Source organism: Zalophus californianus, chromosome 11, assembly GCF_009762305.2.
Source record: "Zalophus californianus isolate mZalCal1 chromosome 11, mZalCal1.pri.v2, whole genome shotgun sequence".
Classification (NCBI taxonomy): Eukaryota; Metazoa; Chordata; class Mammalia; order Carnivora; family Otariidae; genus Zalophus; species Zalophus californianus.
The window spans coordinates 55,216,923-55,225,990 of record NC_045605.1 but is presented as its reverse complement, the minus strand read 5'-3'; the positions used below and the strand labels follow the sequence as shown (position 1 = coordinate 55,225,990).

At 60.5% G+C, this 9,068-nt stretch overlaps 1 protein-coding gene across 1 annotated transcript in view; it reads left to right on the top strand.

Moving 5' to 3' along the window:
- Window positions 1–491: 491 nt before the first annotated feature.
- CAPN5 (calpain 5) overlaps window positions 492–9,068 on the top strand; it is a 48,250-nt gene continuing 39,673 nt past the window's right edge. The window contains 2 exon segments of the mRNA XM_027580923.2: window positions 492–651; window positions 1,037–1,149. The gene's annotated coding sequence lies outside the window, so the exon portion shown is untranslated.

The following is a 9,068-nucleotide window of genomic DNA, read 5'->3' as shown; positions in this document are numbered from 1 at the left end:
CGCATCTGACCGGGGCCTTCCTGCGTGTGCCGCGCGGGGGCTCTAGGTTCCCCCTCCTCCTCATCCCCAACCTCGGACATGGGGAAGAGATGGGCACTCGCCCCTTCAGGTTCCTCTTTTCCCAGCCCCCTGTTCTGGACCCTGCAAGATGCATGCCCAAAGCTCGGCCGGCCTGCAAGCCTTCCGCGGCGCTGGCACACAACCCTCGGGCAGACGGGGGCTCGGCCCTGGGGGGCTCCCGGCGATACTCCACGGCGGACAGTGCGAGATTGGGACGGAGGGAGGGAGACCGGGGGCCGGATCGAGCCGAGAGGGGTCGGGCCGAGCCGCGCTGGCCCCCGAGTCCCCCTCCTACCCCCGAGCGGGAGCTCGGCGGCCACCTCCCAGTCGCTTCGCCCCGCGGCACGGCGCCAGTTCGCCTGCGCAGCAGTCCTGGCCCGCCCGCCCCGCAGGAGACCACGCCTCTGTCCCCAAATGGGCGGAGGCCGCGGGGCGGGGCGGGCCGCTGCCCGGGAGTCCGAGCTCGCGCCCCCGCCCCAGGCAAGCCCCAGAGGGATCCCCGGCCCGATCCGGAGGCCGGTGCTGCCCGGGTTCCCGTGCCCGCGCCGTGCCCTGAGTCCGAGTCCGGCCCGAGCCGCGGCTGCGCGGCAGGTAGGAGGCGCTGCGCAGAGGGAGGCGTGTGCGAGCGCGCGTGTTCGTGTGTGTTTCGGAGGTGTGTGTGCCGGTGCAGCGCCGGCCGGTGCGTGCCCGGTGAGCACGAATCGGTGTGCGGGTTCGCTGCCCGCAGGCGGGGGAGGAAGGAGGTGAGCGCGCGCCTTGAGGCCCGGGGCGGGGGCCGGGGGTTTCGACGATCCGCCCCCACCCCCGGGGCTACTGCCCACCCCCATCCCCACCCCGCGGCCAGGGGCCTCTTCCAGCTCCCCCTGGGTGGGTGCTCCGGAGCCAGATTCTTAGTTCCGACGCGCTGAGGTTTCACCCCCGGGACTTGACTGTTTCTTCTCTTCCTCACAGTTCCCCTTTCCTGTTCTCTTCCCAGTCCTCCATCCGTTCAGTTCCACCACCTCACCTGGATGTCCGCCCAACCCCGGCCCTGGAAGCTTGGGAAAGGGGCAGGGCCAAGGCGGATTCCCTTCCCGACCCTCCTGCCAGGTTGGATAAGGGCCTGTTTTCTGGGCTGCTGGGCTTGGGTGCGTCAGAGGGGGCCGGGGGAGGCGGGGAGCTCTGGGAGAGAAGGGATCTTGGGCTTCTCTGATCCTGCCTCCACCCCCCAGAGTTGGGGACGCGGGGAGACCCGCCTGGGGTCCAGAGGTGAAGTAGAACAGAAGATCATGAACAGGTGCCAAGTCTCTCCAGGTTTCATTTCATGTGGGATTCAGCCCCAGCCCTCACTGGGATGTGAAGGGTGGGGCAGAGGGTGAAGGGAGCTACCTTGTCTCTCAGGGCTGCGGAGCCAGAATTTGAACCTGGCTCAGCTTGGTTCTCAAGTCAGAATCTTCTTCCTGTATCAGCGTTGGAGAGTGAAGTGCTGAGGCCAAGTATTCCTAATATCCTAGGGAGGGAAAAATCTGGGAAGACTTCCTGGAAGGGAGGGGGTTTGAGGGTAGGGCTCAGCCAACCCTGAGTGTGAGGCCTCCTGGGGGAAGCCACTGTGTTCTCTTGCAAGGATTGAGACCTCTCAGGATCTTTGGGCCTGGTCCCTCCCCCTGGGGTAGTAGGGGTGGGGAGGCCTGGCTGAGGAGACTGGGCAGGGTTGGGTGGACCCGGCTGCGGCTGGTTTTCTGCCACAGCCGGGCGTGTGGTCTCAGGCCAGGCCAGAGGTGGGCGCTGGGACAATGAGGTGGGGTCACTGCCCTATGAGCCTCCCTTCTGACTGGTGAGGCAGATGGGTCAACAGATAAGCCCCAGCGCATGTACCTAGTGCTGGAGCCCAGCGCAGGGACCTGCCTGGGAACTGGGGGAGATTTCCCTGCAGATAGAGTGGTGCTGGGTCTCAAGGGCTGAAAATTTCATCAAGCAGAAGAGAAAGGGCATTGCAGGTCCAGGGAAAAGGCCTGGAGGTGGGAAGCGGAATGATAGCCCCGTGGGGAGGGGCAGTAAATGGTCAGGTGTGCGTCTGACAAGTGTCACCCATCTTTGGCTCTGTGTTGGCTGGGTTACTGTGGAGGCCAGTAAGGAGGAGGCCACAGCAGGCAGAGGCCCTCTCCCCCCTCCCCTGCCTCTCCTCTGCCCTGCCCCCCACCCAGGGCTAGGGGATCTGATAGAGATTCCCCTAGCAGGGGTGGTGTGAATGCGCTGGGGCTGCACAGGGACCCGGTGCAGAGGGTGCAGAGGGAGCGTGGGTCGGGGGGCCCCTTTTGAGATGGGGCCACCATTGGGGGAAGTCAGTGAGATGGAAGCTGGCTGTGGGCGGACTGTGGGCTCTTGGGGGTAACATCCAGGACACTGCTTCCAGGCCTCAGGCTGCTTCTGCCTTCCCCGCAGGCTCTCAGGACAGCCCTGAAGCTCTGGTCCCCGAATAGGAGGCCCCCTCGGAGCCCTCAGAGGGCACCTGGAAGCTTCTTTCCGCCACCTCTCCTACCTGTGGGGCCTGGCCTTGTGTGCAGGCTTCTCTGAGCCTGGCTCTGCCTTTGCCTGTGCCCAGGGATAAATGCTGCCTAATGACAGGGGTTCAGGGGACCATGATGACGATGAAGGTAGATCGTGTCGCTAAAAGTGCTGTGCTAAGTACGCAAAATGGCTATCAAACTGGTGTTTGATAGTTACTATAATTTAACAGTGCGGTTGATCCTTGAAAAACATGGGTTCGAACTGCACAGGTCTACTTGTGCGAGGGTTTTTTTACAGTACAGTACTGTAAGTGTATTTTCTCTTATGATTTTCTTAATAGCATTCTCTTTTCTCTAGCTTCGTTTAGTATAAGATCGCGGTATATAACACATACGACAAACAAGATACGTGTTAATCAACTGTTTATGCTATCGGTTAAGCTTCTGGTTAACAGTGTGTTAATCAACTGTTTATGCTATCGGTTAAGCTTTTGGTTAACAGTAGGCTATTAGTAATAAGGTTTTGGGGGAAATCAAAAGTTATACCTGGTTTTTGACTGTGGGGGTATCTGCACCCCTAACGCCTGCCCCAGCCCCGCTGTTGTTCAAGGTCAATGGTAATTAACAGCTGGTATCACTTAGTCCCTTCTTCCCTGCGGGATACAGCCCACAGTAAGGAGGGGCCCACTTTGGGAGAAGGGTAAAAGGAAAAAGGTTTTTTCCCACTGAAGTGGAAGTGCCCCCCACCTCGCCCCCCTTCACCAGGTGAGGAGAGCTGTGAGTGGCTCCGAAGCCCTGAGTGGGTGGTCTTGCTGTCTATCTGCCCAACCAGGTCCCTGGGCCTCCCAGAGCCTCCTATCCCTGAAGGGTCATACAAAAAGCTTGGCAGAGGGCCTTGAGCTACCCCAGCTGCAGAAGGCAGGTCTGCAACTCCCTGCCCCAAGCAGCTCCCCTGCTCCCCAGCTCCGCAGCTGGCTTGGGGCCTGCACAGACAGATGGGGAGTCTGTCCATCCAGAAGGGGAGTCAGCCGGACCTCAGCTGGTCTTCTCACCTCCCTCCCCCTGCCCGCATATCCTCAAGTGTTCTGAGTGCCTTTAGGGCCCCTTCGCTCCAGCCCTCAAGTCCCCAGGGAGCTCTTCTGCCCCTCCGTGCCTCGCCCTTGCTGCTCAAAACAGTTCTTGCCTCGGCTTCAGGGCCTCCCTGGTTTTGTAGCTTCTCCTCCCTGGGTTGATGGTGACACCCTGGGATTTCATTCAGTTAGGCCAGGCTGGGCCAGGCTGCCGACTTCCCTTGGCCTCAGGCCCTGCTTTTCCCTGCTTACTAAAGGCAAAATGGGCTAAGTCCTTTTGGGGTTTTAATCCAGGATGTAGGAAGGCAGCCCTCAGGCTCCGACACAGGAAGCTAATGGAATGTGAGCATTTGCTTGCTGTCGTGGCCTGAGTTACTGCTCCCCATTCTACCTGCTAGGGGCCCCAGCTTTCGCGGGGCTCTGGGGTATGAGGGTGCCAGTGGCTGAGGCTGCGGTGGCCTGTGGTTTTCTGCCACAGCGGGGCATGTGGTCTTGTGGGAGAAGGGGCTAGCGGCCAGAGCAGACGAAGCCCATGTATTGGTACTCAGCACACCATCCCTCATGGGCTGTGCTGAGGGGCTGGCCACGGGGCCTTGTGTCCTGGGGGACAAAAGGCAGAGAGCTGGCCTGCCACTGGGTGACTTGTGCCATTCACGGTGAGGTGGGCCCCCAGTGGTTTGTGACCCACAGCGGGAACTAAGACACCGAAGTTTGGGGTGACTTTGTTTTATGTTGAAGCAATTCAGGACGTAATAACTTCATCCTTGCTTGCTCGTGCACTCACTGCCTTGAGCAAGAGAGAGGTGTGAGGCCACACACATGCCTACCCACGGCCTTCTCCAGGCTTAGGATTTGTTTCCTCTTGCTGCGGTAGCAGGGAACGTAAACTTAATGGCTTGAAACAACACCAGTTTATTCTCTTAGAGTTTTGGAGGTCAGCAGTCTGAATTGAGTCTCCTGGGACTAAAAGGGTGTGGGCAGGCCGGTTCCTTCCCAAGGCTCCATGGGAGACTGCTCCTTGTCTCTTCCAGTTTCTGGTGGCTGCTGGCATTCCTGGGACCCCCGCATGGCCCCGGTCTCTCGCTTGCGTTGTCCTCTTGCCTGGTCCTCTTCTGGGGTCACATCTCCCTCTGCCTCCCTTGTACAAGGACACCTGTGATCACATTTAGGGCCCGCCTGGATAATCCAGGATAATCTCCACAACTCGAGACCCTTACATCTGCCAAGTCTCTTTTGCCCTATAAGGTAATAGTCTCAGGTTCCCACGGTTAGGGCATTGATCTTGGGGGGTGGGGACATTAGTCAGCCTGCCACATGGACCTACTGCACTGTTATTGCCGGCCATTCTGAGAGATCCCCCTCCCGGGAGCCCATGGCCACTGGCTTTCCCCATGCGGTCCCCCTCAGTGTCGCCCCTCCCCCCTCCACAGCCCAGGAGCTTTTGTGGGCAGAGTCTGGGGCAGCTGCACCTTTGGCTTTAGAGCCCAGCCTGAGACCATGGTAGCCAGAGCTCAGGGCTATTTGGAAGAGGGGAATTGCTGGCCTGTCCCCACGGGTTGCCCCAGTGACCAGACCCTGTCCTGCACCTGACAGTAGGTTAGGCCTTTCAGAGTGGTGCACAGCTCTTTGCAGACATTCATTCAACAAACCCAGTGCTGTGCAGGGTCACCTGATCCCCACCATCATCCTATGAGGGTTGGGGCCTGGTGGGAGCCCCGTTTTGCAGATGAGTATGGTAAGGCCAGTGAGGCTAAGCCCTGCCTGGAGCAGAGGTGTGTGGGAGCTGGGCCAGGAGAGCAGAAGACCTTCGTTGTACAGACGAGAACTCTGAGGCACACAGGGTAACTGTCTCCTCACCTGAAGCTAAGGATGAGGTTGCGGATGGGGCGTTTGAAGGCTCTGATCCGTCCTCGGCCCCGGGCGTTTGAGGCTGCCATGGTGGGAACATGACCCGGGGCAGAGCCGTGCACTGATGCTGTGGGTGCCGCCAGCTACTTCCGCCCAGAGATACGGCTGCCGGTCCTAGAAGGCGGCATGGGCCTCCCACTGCCCCAAGGAGAACCCCTGCCAGAGAGCCCCTGGCCTGCGTGCTGCACACCCTGCCTCAGTGTGGGTCTCCATATGCTCCCCACAGCCAAGGCCATGGCCCTACGGGTCCTGCGTCTCTCTCAGCGGCTGCCTGTGTCCTGGCCTTCTCGCCATCCCGCCCCGCTGAGAGCCATGCGGGAGCCCGGCTCATACCGCCGCACGCTCCCGGGGACTCAGCCGGGCTTTCCGGACTGTTGGAACTTGGCTACGGCAATGTTTCTCTGCTAGCCCCCTCTTCCCTTCCTCTCCCCTGCTCCCCGCCCTCCAGCCTTGCCTAAATGGTTTCTTCCTCCCAGAGTGTTCCATGCTCCTCCTAACCTTCCATTTCCACCTCTTGAAATCACGGCCCCCCACTCGAGATCCTGCTTAGATGCCTTCTCCTCCACGAGCCTTTTCTGCCGTCTGAATGGACCCCTGCCCTTTTAGAGCAGATCTCTCAACTCGGTACCGGGGGCCTGTGTCTCTCCTCCACCGGGCTGACCTCCCGGCAGAGCCCCGCCTGACCCGGCTGCCCCTTGACCAGGCACAGGGCAGGTGTGGGGGAAGGTTGGGGCGGGAACGCCCACTGAGTGGAACTCCCAGGGGCTGATGAGCGGGTGGTCACTGTCATTGCTTGAGAGAGGGATGGAGGGTCAGGCAGGGCAGAGCTCTGAGCTGACACAGGCCCCTGGCTCGGTCCCAAATGCATCTCTTCCCTGGTCCCTCGACCTCATCTGCAATGAAATAGTAGCTCATTTCTGAACTTGTGCAGGAGCTTGAGCGAGGAAACAAGCATCAGTTTCCCTGTCTAAGAAATGGATATCGGCTCGGCAGGTTTCCAGCTTGAATCTTGGAGGCATGTGGTGCTAGAAGCAGACTTGCTATTCAGGAAGCAGGAAAAGAGGCTGTCCCGGTGACAAATCCAGCAGATTGAAAAAAGCAAGAAGTGTCCCTTTCCCCGACCACTCAACAGGGAGAACCTGTAGGCCAGAGAGGACAGGGTCTTGCTTGCCTGGGGTCACACAGCATAGTGGAGCCGAGGTGGCTTCAGTAACCTGATTGAGTCTCATTTTGTCAGGCTGTTTTCCTGTGGGGAGTGAGCTGCGCTCCGAGTATCACACCCCCACCCCCGTAGGATAGGAAACAGCCCCTGGCCTGGGGCACTCAGCTGCATCTGCCCCTCCATCCAGCACCTTTTCTGCAGCATGTAGTTCAGGGCCTGGAGCTCCAAGGTAGGGCGGCCAGCTGCCCTGGGTTTCTCAGGGTGCATGACCTTCAGTGCCCATACCAGGTGAGCTCTCTGCTTGCCCTGCCTGGAGCCCATCCCCTGCCCGGGGAAGCCCCTGCCTGCATGAGTGTGGCTTCTTCCTCAGTCCCAGCTTCTTGCTGTCCCCGCCCTCGGCCCAGCAGAGCCCAGGCTAGAATGCCCCTTTTGGAGTTTCCTCTCCCAGGTATGCCTGCTTGCTGAGATTCCCGGCCTCCTCATGACACCCTGTGGAGGGACCCAAGGCCCAGTGAGGAACAGCTGGGGGGCAGAGGCCTTGGGACTCAGCCAGGACCACACAGCTAGCCAGCCCAAAGCTGGCTTTTCCCTCACATGCACTGCTGGGGGTTTATCAGCACCCCAGGACCAGAGAGAGGCCCTGTGCCCCAAACGTGCCTGGCCCTGCTCGCCAGGCCCTCCACAGCTGCAAGCATTGGGCGGCGTGCTTGGGTGTATGTGTTCCAGAAGATCACTGCAGCTGGGTAGAGACTGTTTTGGACACAGGAACGTTATGGGGAGGGGAGTGGAGAGGAAAGGCAGGATTTCCCGGCCCTGGTGCCAGGCTGCCTGGCGTTGGCTGGAGTGACTCACTGGGCCCGGCCGCCTGGCTCTGCCTGCTGGAGCCCAGAGCGTGACCTGGAGTGTGAACCGGATCGTGAGGGAGGCCCAGCTCTCCCTCCTCACGCACTTTCCCTCCCCAGCCTGCCATGCTTTCCTCAGCACCCAGTACATGCAGGAGGCCAAAAACCACCCACGGTGGCACAGAGATAGGCCTGGAGTTGGCTAGTGATATGGTAGCTGGGGGGTTGGGCAAGAGGAGAATGGGGGTGGGCCGTGGGAGAAAAGGGGAGGCATACATTGACAGAGCCAAAACCACGCAGAGAAGCAGGCAGTCGCCAAACTCTGGGGCCCTCCCTTTCCGGGGCCCTCCCAGGCATCTGGCCTGTCCCCGCCTGGGCCGTGGCCTCAGCCCCTTTCCTCAGCAGCCGCCCCTTAGCCTCACCCCTCCACCCCTCCTTGGCCGCCCTGTGGCATCAGTAAGAGCCCAAGCCCGGCAGCCTGGCGTCCCCCCTACCCCCAGCCCGCTCCATACCCGGGCCTTGCCGCCCTCTCCTGCATCCCTCCGCCTGGAGTGGGCCCTGCCTGCACTCCCCCTGCGGGTCTGGCCTGGCCTTCAAGCCCTGCTCTGGTGTCATCTTGAAGAGATACCACTGTTCTTGTCCTTGTAAATCAACCTGCAACATGCCTTCTTCCTGGGAGTGCTGACTGCTGAGCGTCTGGCTCCGTTCATGGTCTGTGTCATGTCTGTCTGTGCCTCCCCTGAGACAGCCGGGAGGCTCTGACTCTCCTTGTCAGCTCAGGGCCAGCCCAGAACGGGGCTGTCGGCACAGATCTGCACGTTGGCATTGTCTGTGTCCCCTGAATTATGAGATGCAGCTGTGCGGCTAGTCCTTGACCATGTGGCGAAGGGGAGGGGGGGCCCTGTTGCTTGGCGTGGGGTGTAGTGGGAGGTCAAGGAGGGGGGATGGGGGGGTTTGGTTGCTGGGCTGTGGGTGTGGGGCATCCCTGGCTTCTTCGGCTGGCACTGGATGAAGCCCACTGTGCCGGGTCCGCACTGCACGATGGGCACCCACTGTGGCATGTGGGGAATCGTAGCTCACAGGAGGGACCCCCAGCCGGCCTTCCTGTGTACCTCCCTTTCACTCCCACAACCGGCTGCTCACCAAGGAGAGTTGTCTCCCTGTCCCACAGCTCTAGAACCTGCCTTCTCTCCATTTACACGTGAGTCTTGTCATTTCAAGTCCTGTGGCCTGCCTTCTGGTTTTTCTGCTCTAGCCTTATACTTTGCTAGTGCATTCTCCGTGTAGTAGCCAGAGGGGTCTCAAGTCCCTCACCTGCTCAGCACCCTTCTCACTTCTCTGTCACCTCAGAAGGAACACCGGTCCCTGGCCAGTGTTCCAGGACCCATGTTGGGCTCCCCACCCCCACTGCCGCTCTGGGTCAGCCCAGCACCTTGCCCTGAGCACCATGCCTGCCCCTGCGGTCAAGAACATCTCCTGGGGTTCCTGGCTGGCACCCCCTTCTCAGAGAGGAAACTCTGGAGGTGTGTGCCCGGTTGGG